General features: G+C 42.2%; 1 long non-coding RNA gene across 1 annotated transcript in view; it reads right to left on the bottom strand.

Annotated features, from left to right (window-relative positions):
* LOC114484524 (uncharacterized) overlaps positions 1-9,325 on the bottom strand; it is a 17,679-nt gene extending 8,354 nt beyond the window's left edge. Inside the window, exons 1-2 of the long non-coding RNA XR_008616185.1 lie at positions 8,261-9,325; positions 7,784-7,937 (exon numbers count right to left, since the gene is read on the bottom strand). This is a non-coding gene — a long non-coding RNA (uncharacterized lncRNA). The remainder of the gene's footprint in view (positions 1-7,783; positions 7,938-8,260) is intronic.
* Between the last annotated feature and the right edge of the window lie 228 nt (positions 9,326-9,553).

Raw genomic sequence — 9,553 nt, 5'->3', positions numbered from 1 at the left:
GGGCATGAACCCGTGTCCCCTGCATTGGCAGGCGGACTCTCAACCACTGCACTACCAGGGAAGCCCTGCCCACACTCTTTTTCAAGCCCTAGCCTAAATGTAGGTTCCCCAAAGAGGCTCCTCCTAACACCCAGTCTAAATCAGGCCCTCCTGCTACTCTCTTTCCTGTACTTTCCTTCAAGGCCCTTTTCACAAACTATCCTGATCAAAATATATTTGTATTTTTTTAATTAATATATAAATTTGTTTATTTATTTTTGGCCGCATTGGGTCTTTGTTGCTGCACGCGGGCTTTCTCTGGTTGCGAGAGTGGGGCTACTCTTCGTTGCGGTGCGCAAGCTTCTCATCGCGGTGGCTTCTCTTTGTTGCGGACCACAGGCTCTAGGCGTGTGGGCTTCAGTAGTTGTGGCTCCCAGGCTCAGTAGTTGTGGCTCGTGGGCTCTAGAGCACAGGCTCAGTAGTTGTGGTGCACGGGCTTAGTTGCTCCATGGCATGTGGGATCTTCCCAGACCAGGGCTCAAACCTGGGTCCCCTGCATTGGCAGGTGGATTCTTAACCACTGCGCCACCAGGGAAGTCTGTGTATGTTCTTTTAGCGTCTGTCTCTAATACCAAATTAAACACTCCAGGAAAGCAGGGACCATGTTTCTTTTGCTAAATACTGTATCCACAACACCTAGTACAGTACTTAGGGCAAAGTGTACATGAAATACAATATCTGTTAGAAGAATTAGTTAAATATTAGAATAAAACATCTCTGAATGTTAGTATATGTGCTATATAAACTTGCAGTAGGGACTTCCCTGGTGGTCCAGTGATTAAGACTCCGTGCTCCCAGTGCAGGGGGCCTGGGTTCAATCCCTGGTCGGGGAACTAGATCCTGCATGCTACAACTAAGAACCCACATGCCACAACTAAAAAGAGCCTGCATGCTGCAACGAAGATCCCGTATGCCCGTGCCGCAACTAAGACCTTGAGCAGCCAAATAACTAAATAAATATTAAAATATTTTAAAATAATTAAAAAAATATAGCCCCCTTAGGAACATTAAAATAAACAAACAAACTTGCAGTAAATGGTATAGGAATTTGGATCAGTGAGAATTTATTCTGGGCTAGTTTGACCTGATAAATCACCTTGGAAGAGCAGTAAACATCCATCTATCTATCCATCTACCCATATAGCAATCCACCCATCAATCCATTTATTCACTCATCCATCCACCCACTTGCCCAACTGTCCATCCATCATTTCATCTAATGTTCACTGAACATTTATGCACATTGACTTAAAACGTTGAAAGGTGGGGATCTAATGTAAAACATGGTAATTTTAGTTGATAATACTGTATTGTAAAATTAAAACTTATTAAGAGAATTGAACTTAACTGTTCTCACACATAAAAAAGAAGAGGATAAATATGTGAGGTAATGGATGTGTTAATAAACTAGATGGGGGAAACCTTTCACAATGTATATCTATACCAAGTCACTACGATGTATGCTTTAAATATCTTACAATTTTATATATCATATATAATTCTATAAAGCTGAAATTTAAAAAATGCTGAAGGAGAGAAGGGATAAATTTGGAGTTTAGGATTAACAGATACACCCTACTATATATAAAATAGATAAACAACAAGGACCTACTTTATAGCACAGGGAACTACATTCGATATCTATTACACATATATATATATATTACCTATAATGGAAAAGGATCTGAAAAAGAATATATATATGTATAACTGAATTACTTTACTCTACACCTGAAACTAACACAACATTGTAAATCAACTATATTTCAATTTATTTATTCATTTATTTATTTTTAAAAATTTTATTGGGGCATAGTATTTTATATATAGCAGTGTATATATGTCAATCCCAATCTTCCAATTTATCGCTACCCACACCCCCTCACTCCCTAGTAACCGTAAGTTTGTTTTCTATATCTGTAATTCTATTTCCATACTTCAATTTAAAAAAATGCTGAAAGAACTGAGCCATCACCTAGTACAGTGGCTCATAAGCATTTCTGACATTGATTTACAGTTTAAAAATCCCACACTTATATCATGACTCAGTATGTTCATACATATGTATAAAACTGAAACAAAAGTTTTGTTAAATAATACCCTTACTACATGTGAATCTCCCTGTTGTACTCTATTCTATTCTATTCATAAGAAATGGTGGTATTACCCACTGTGGTTGGCAGTTTCTGAAATGGCTCACAATGTTTCCAACCTCCTGATATTCATACTCTATGTAATCCCCTCCCTTTGAGTGTGGGCTGGACCAACTGACCTGCATCTAATGAACAGAAAACAGCAAACATGATGAGATGTCACTTCCAGGATTAGGTTAAGAAAGACTGCGACTTCTGTCTTGCTAGCACTCTCTCTTGCTGACACTCCCTCTTGCCCTCTTACTGGCTTGCTTAGATAAAGCAAGCTGCTATGTTGAGGGATGTGCTATGGAAAGGCCACATAGCAAAGAACGGAGGGAGGTTCTTGCCAACAACTTCTTAGGATTTGAGGTCTTAGTCCAACAGGATTAAGAGGATTCTGGGACTTCCCTGGTGGTCTAGTGGGTAAGACTCTGTGCTCCCAATGCAGGGAACCCGGGTTAAATCCCTGGTCGGGGAACTAGATCCTGCATGCCGCAACAAAGATCCTGCATACCGCAACTAAGACCCGGCACAGCGAAAATTAACTAATTAATTAATTAATTAAAAAAAAGAGGATTCTTCCCAGTCAAGCCTCCAGAGACAGTGAGAGAATCAGAGCCGAGGGACCCAGCTAAGCCACGCCCAGATTCTTGACCCATAGAAACCACGATACGATAAATGTTGTTTTAGCCACTAAATTTTGGGTAATTTGTTATGCATCAATAGATAACTAATAAAGTTACTAAATTGGCTTCACAACCTGCTGATGAGTATTGACCTATAAATTTGAAAACACTGATTTAGTTCTAGATGCAAGTACTGTGCTGGGCATCAAAGAGAGATTCAAGGAGGAGTAAGTCCCAGTCGTTGCCTTTAAAGAGCTTTTAGTGTTTCTGAGGATCTGAAAATTTAATAGGATGCATGTATTTCTGGGGCAGAGTTCAAAGACAGTAGAAGTAAATGAGAGGTTCACCCAGGCTGAGATAGTCCACTGTGATGAGCACAGAGATATCCTGGTTGGGGGGTCCTTATAGGGGAAAACACTGCCTTCACAGGAGGATCCAAAGGGATTTCTGTACCCAGAAAAGCTTGGAAGAGAGAGCATGTGCCCACGAAGAACTCTGCTCAGGGGAAGGATCAAAGCAGCCATATCGGGCTTCCCTGGTGGCGCAGTGGTTGAGAGTCCGCCTGCCGATTGAGCCTGCGCGTCCGGAGCCTGTGCTCCGCAAAGGGAGAGACCGCGACAGTGAGAGGCCCGCGTACCGCAAAAAAAAAAAAGCAGCCATATCTTATTTCCACTGTGGTTAGAGTCTAAGGATTACTCAGGAGGCTGGGAGTAGGGGAGGGGGGAGGATGACAAGGGCTATTGTAAGGAGTAAATGAGTAAATGTGTGTAAAATGCTTAGAGTGGTGCCTGATGCATACTAACTGCTATGTGTTATTATTCCTATTGTTTTGTTATAGTTGTCTGGTCCTGCCCTAGCAGTGTTCATCAACAACTTTCAAATGATCGGAGCCAGTGGTTTTCCTCAGTTCTTTCCCTCCTCACCTCCCTGCAGCACCTGGCTCTGCTGCCCAAGTCTCCATGGAAGCTCTCCAGACTCACACATTTTGGGAGCCCACTCTGCCCTCTCTGGCCGGCTGACTTCTCTTCTCTCACCCTCAGCGTCCACCTTCAGATGTTTCTCTAGTCTTCATCCTCAGACCTTGCCACTTCTCACTGTGCCCTCCCCTCCCTGCTCTCTGAGGATCCTTCTCTTAACATGCTTTCAACCAGGGCCTCTGACCTATGAAACTGCAGCCTTGACCTCCAGCCCTCTGGATCTCCTGACCTCTACTTCCAAGACTTTGTTGGATGGCTCCAAATGGACATCCCCTTAACATCCTTCTCAACATCCCCTAAATCCTCCTCCTCTTTATTCACCGTAGACCAGCAAGTCCTCCTGGTATCTTTTTCTTTTTCTTTTGGCTGTGCTACGGGGCATGCAGGAACTTAGTTCCCCAACCAGGGATCGAACCTGAGCCCCCTGAAGTGGAAGTGCGGAGTCCTAACCACTGGACCGCCAGGTAAGTCCCTCTCCTGGTACTTGAATCCTGTGCAGGGCACAGCCTAGTTCCCCACACCTGACACCTCTCCCATACACTTTCCTCCTTCATCTCTACATCACTTTCCAAGTGCTGCAGAGTCTCTCTCAGAAGCATCTCTTGAATCTGTCCTTTTTTTGTTCCCTTTACAACTACCCTAAATTTGGCCCTGTCTTCCTCACACAGACCACCAAAAGGGCTTTCTCATAGGTCCTTCCACGGTTTTGAGAACGGAAATATTGCCTGCTATATCAGTAAGCAAAGGATGTTGCAGCCATCAAGCCATTACAATACAGCCGCCCTGAGGGAACTCAGGATGGAGACAAAGGGGCTGCCCACTGCCAAGACCAACTAGCAGTCCTCTGCTGCAGCCACCCCCGAAGGTGCACAGGAGACTCAGGATGAGAAAACACAGGCTACTGGCCCCAGATAGCTTTAGTGCATATCAAAGGAATGATTTCAGTGAGCCCAGGCTCTTGCATCTTTCCATACATAGGAAAGTGCTAAATTGCTTAACTTGAGATATCTGGTTTTCTTTTATTAACAGTAATCTTTAATGTTCTGACTACCTGGTTTTATTGCAAAAACTTCCACATGTTCTGGCATCCCCGCTTCCTCTTCAGAGCAGTCTCTCAGCATTATTTGAGATGCTGTCTCCTGGGTTTGAAGTCCTAAGAATGTCCACCGAATAAAACATAACTCTCAACTTTTAGGTACTGCATTTTTTTCAGTCGACAGTTCAGTGTTTATACATGCCAGATATGGAGTTGGGCTACCTGAAATTGAATCCTAATTCTACCACTTAGTAGCTGCATGACCTTTGACAAGCTCTTTAACTTCTCCATGGCTTGGTTTACTCATCTTTAAAATGGGGCTACTAACAGGTGTGATGTGTGTGTGTGTATGTGTGTGTGTGTGTGTGTGTGTGTAAGTATGTATGTATGTATGTAAAGACTGAATAGATAAAATATGGCTTGGTTTACTCTTATTTATAATGGGGCTACTAACAGGTGTGATGTGTGTGTGTGTATGTGTGTGTGTGTGTGTGTGTGTGTGTGTGTAAGTATGTATGTATGTATGTAAAGACTGAATAGATAAAATAGGGTGTTTGGTGGAAAAAGTGACATTTTAGGTATAAACCATCATTGTTATTGTTATCATTATTATTTCAAATCATCCCATGCTCTGTTCCTTCCTCCCATAATGCTCCCATAATCACACCACTCCCTTGCCCAAAGGCTTTCAAAGCTCCTCCATTATCTACTGGGGGAGACTGATGCAGTTATGGTCCCACTATGTTTACTCCTCCCTGTATCCACACCCTTGGTGCCCTTGGTGTCCGTATTGACTCCAGGGTTGGCCATATTTTGGTTAATTGGATAATAGAAAATCTGTGCCACTAGCAGAGGCTTAAAAAGTGCTTTCGCTGTGTGTTTGCTTTTTAGCCTGGGCTGGCCCCCTGGGAGATAAGAGACCATGTGGAGCAGAGGCCCCTCAACCCACAGCCTGCCTACTGCCAGACACAAGAGTGAAGCTATCCTAGAACAGCCAGCCTCAGCCAGGTGCCAGCTGACTGCAGAGACCAGCCAAGCCAGTTCAGATGGAACTGCCCAGCTGACCTACAGAATTGAGAGAAATAATACACATTTGTGGTTGTAAGCCACTAACTCTCAGGGAGGTTTGTTGCAAAGCAGGAGCTAACTGAAACACCCAGTAAATCGAAATCAAGTACCCCCTCATCATTCTGGCAGCGAAGGCTCTCAAGGACAGCTCAGTGCACCCTTTCCTACTATTGCCACTGCTTCCTTACCCCCCACCCCAAGCCTCAGGAATGCTCTCTGTGCTCCCTGACTTCTAAGCCTTTGTTCAAGCTGAGCCCTCCTCCGGGAATTGTCTTCTCTTTTCTACTCCTTTCCCACTCTCACCCGCTTCTTGCTCCTCTCTGCCTATTGAAATGCAGCCCATCCTTTAAGATTTATTCAAGTATCATTTTTTTTCCTGCAGTTGGTGGGCACACTGGGAGCAGCCTGTCCTTGAAACTCTTTACTTGGTACTGCTGAACTCAAATTTCTCTTTGTTTCAATACAACAGTCTTTCCCAAGGAGCTGATTCTTGGAGCTCCAGGAGCACTGATGTGAGAGTTATTGCCTTTTCAAATCTTGTTCAATCATTTTGAATTAACCAAGGCGCTGGTATGCTTTACAATCTCCCTAACACTTGCTAGACTCCTTTTATAACAAAGAGAACAGCCCCAGAAGTAGGCCTTTAGCAGGCAACAATAATTTGCTATAATTTAATAACATTGATTCATTTTAATTATATTTTTAAATGTTTTCCACTTTTATTGAGCTATAATTGACTTACTGTTTATTTTTAAGGTTACTTTCTATCTATGGCAAATGATACTGGTTTCCATTTGCAGTAATGATACAAAGTTTCCTTTTAAAATAAACATTTAAAAAATTGAAGTATAGTTGATTTACAATGTTGTGCTAGTTTCAGGTGTACAGCAAAGTGATTCATATATATATATTCTTTTTCAGATTCTTTTCCATTATAGGTTATTATAAGATATTGAACATAGCTCCTGTGCTATACAGTAGGTCCTTGTTTATCTACTTTATTTTATTTTCATTAATTTTTATTGGAGTATAGTTGCTTTACAATATTGTGTTAGTTTCTGCTGTACAGCAAAGTGAATCAGTTATACATATACATATATATACTCTTTCTTAGATTCCCTTCTCATTTAGGTCACCACAGAGCATTGAGTAGAGTTCCCTGTGCTATACAGTAGGTCCTTACTCATTATCTATTTTATATATAGTAGTGTGTATATGTCAATCCCAATCTCCTAATTCATCCCACCCCCCACTTTCCCCTCTTGGTAACCATAAGTTTGTTTTCTACATCTGTGACTCTATTTCCGCTTTGCAAATAAGTTCATCTGTACCATTTTTCTAGATTCCACATATAAGCGATATTATATGGTATTTGTCTTTCTCTTTCTGACTTACTTCACTCTGTATGACAATCTCTAGGTCCATCCATGTTGCTGCAAATGGCATTATTTCATTCCTTTTTATGGCTGAGTAATATTCCATTGTATATATGTACCACATCTTCTTTTTTTGTTGTTTTTTTTTGTTTGTTTTTACCACATCTTCTTTATCCATTCCTCTGTTGATGGATATTTAGGTTGCTTCCATGCCCTGGCTTTTATAAGTAGTGCTGCAATGAACATTGGGGTGCATGCATCCTTTCAAATTATGGTTTTCTCTGGAAGTATACCCAGCATTGGGATTGCTGGATCATATGGTAGCTCTATCTATTTTATATATAATAGTGTGTATCTGTTAATCCCAAACTCCTAATTTATCCCTCCCTCCCCACTCTTCCCCTTTGGTAACCGTAATTTGTTTTCTAAGTCTGTGAGTCTATTTCCGTTTTGTAAATAAGTTAATTTGTATCATTCTTTTAGATCCCACATATAAATGATATCATATGATATTTGTCTGACTTACTTCACTTAGTATGGTAATCTCTAGGTCCATCCATGTTGCTGCAAATGGCAGTATTTCATTCTTTTTATGGCTGAGTAGTATTCCATATGTATATACCATATCTTCTTTATCCGTTCATCTGTCAATGGACATTTAGGTTGCTTCCATGTCATGGCTATAAAATAAACATTTTTAAGTTAAAAACTGAGTAAATTTAAAGGAAAAAGGAAGTAAGCTGTATCTCCCCCCGCCAAAAAAAAGTCCTGATTTGTAGTGTGTGCTGGTTTCCATGCTGTAAATTCTCTCACCATGCCTTTTCCAATAACGTACAGGATACCAGTAAATGCAGAGTTGGAAAAAGATGTGCAGGACTTATATGGACACTCTGAGTCCATATAAGTGACTCAAGCTCACTGCTGGGTAGGGCTCAGATATAGCGAATATCCAGAAAGTGGTATGGCAATGGCTGAAGCTTGAGAAACACTTTATTATACTTACTTTTTATATGAATCTTATTCCCCATGGCAAACTGCAAGCATCTTGAGGGAACTGAGTTCTTCTTGATCATCTTTGCAAACCCTGCAGTATCTAGAGGGGGGCTCCAGGCTGAACTTTCTGGAAGAGGGACTGGGGTGAACTGCTCTTCTGTTTAGGATGGCAGTAACTTGGAGTGACCTTGAGCTCCTGGCTATTGGTAACTTAGCTCCAGGCAGAGGTGTGGCCCCAGGTGGAGGACTCAGGGAGGCAAAGAATGATACATGGAGTCTGGCTCATCCATGTCCCTGAGACTTCATGTTTTATTTCTACCTAAATGTACTTTCCCCTCAAGGGGTGTATGATAAGGGTAAATACGAGGAGAAGAGAATGGAAAAGGAGAGACTGAAGGCCTTGTATTCGTTTTGTAACAGAGTACCACAAACTGGGTGGCTTAGCAACAGTAGTTTACTATCGCACAGTTCCGGAGACTTGAAGTCTGAAACCAGGTGTTAGCAGGGTTGAAAAATCAAGGTGAGAGCCGTGAGGGAAGGATCTGTCCCAGCTCTCAACCCTTGGCTTGTAGATGGCCCTCTTCTCCCTGTGCCCCTTCACATTGTCTTCCCTTTATGTGTGTCTGTCTGTGACCCAATTTACCCCTTTTATAAGGATATCAGTCATATTGGATTAGGGTCTACCCTGTTGACCTCATTTTAATTTGATTATCTGTATAAGGTCGCAATCTGAGGCACTGGGGTTAAGATTCCAACATATCTTTTTGGGAGGACACAATTCAAACCACAGCAGGCCTGGAGATTGATTCTAGTAATTTTCTGATGGGAAGCGTTCCCCATCAGGGCTCTCAGTCATAGGAATTGAGCTGCGGGCTCTGTCCACAAGATATGTCCCTTCCACAGGTGCCCTGAGAATTTATCCTGCTCAGTGGAGGGATAAACCCTCCAGGAAACAGCCAGATAACAATCTTGTCATCACATAAAATTGCTTCCTATCTGGCAGGCAGCTTGCAAGGCAATCAGGCTTAACGGGGGCTGTGTTTGAGCCCTGACTAACATCTAAGTCTCTCTCTGTTCACAGGTAAATTTGTATGGCTTCCAACCACATGACCATGTTTGGACCAGGTCCCTAGGGGACCCAGTTCTCTAAAGATGCTCTGGATCCCTTCAGAGGAGGCTATTTGGGGCCAGCTGAACTTCTTCCCAGGGAAGCCTCAGTGGGGTTTCCCCTCGCACAGGCCTGTATTCCTGACCTCCTCATTTGCCATTCTGAAACTGAAGGTAGTAACGGATAGCTTATGAG

The sequence above is a fragment of the Physeter macrocephalus genome, chromosome 20 (assembly GCF_002837175.3).
Source record: "Physeter macrocephalus isolate SW-GA chromosome 20, ASM283717v5, whole genome shotgun sequence".
In the NCBI taxonomy this organism is placed as follows: Eukaryota; Metazoa; Chordata; class Mammalia; order Artiodactyla; family Physeteridae; genus Physeter; species Physeter macrocephalus.
This window is presented reverse-complemented; position numbering and strand designations above follow the sequence as displayed.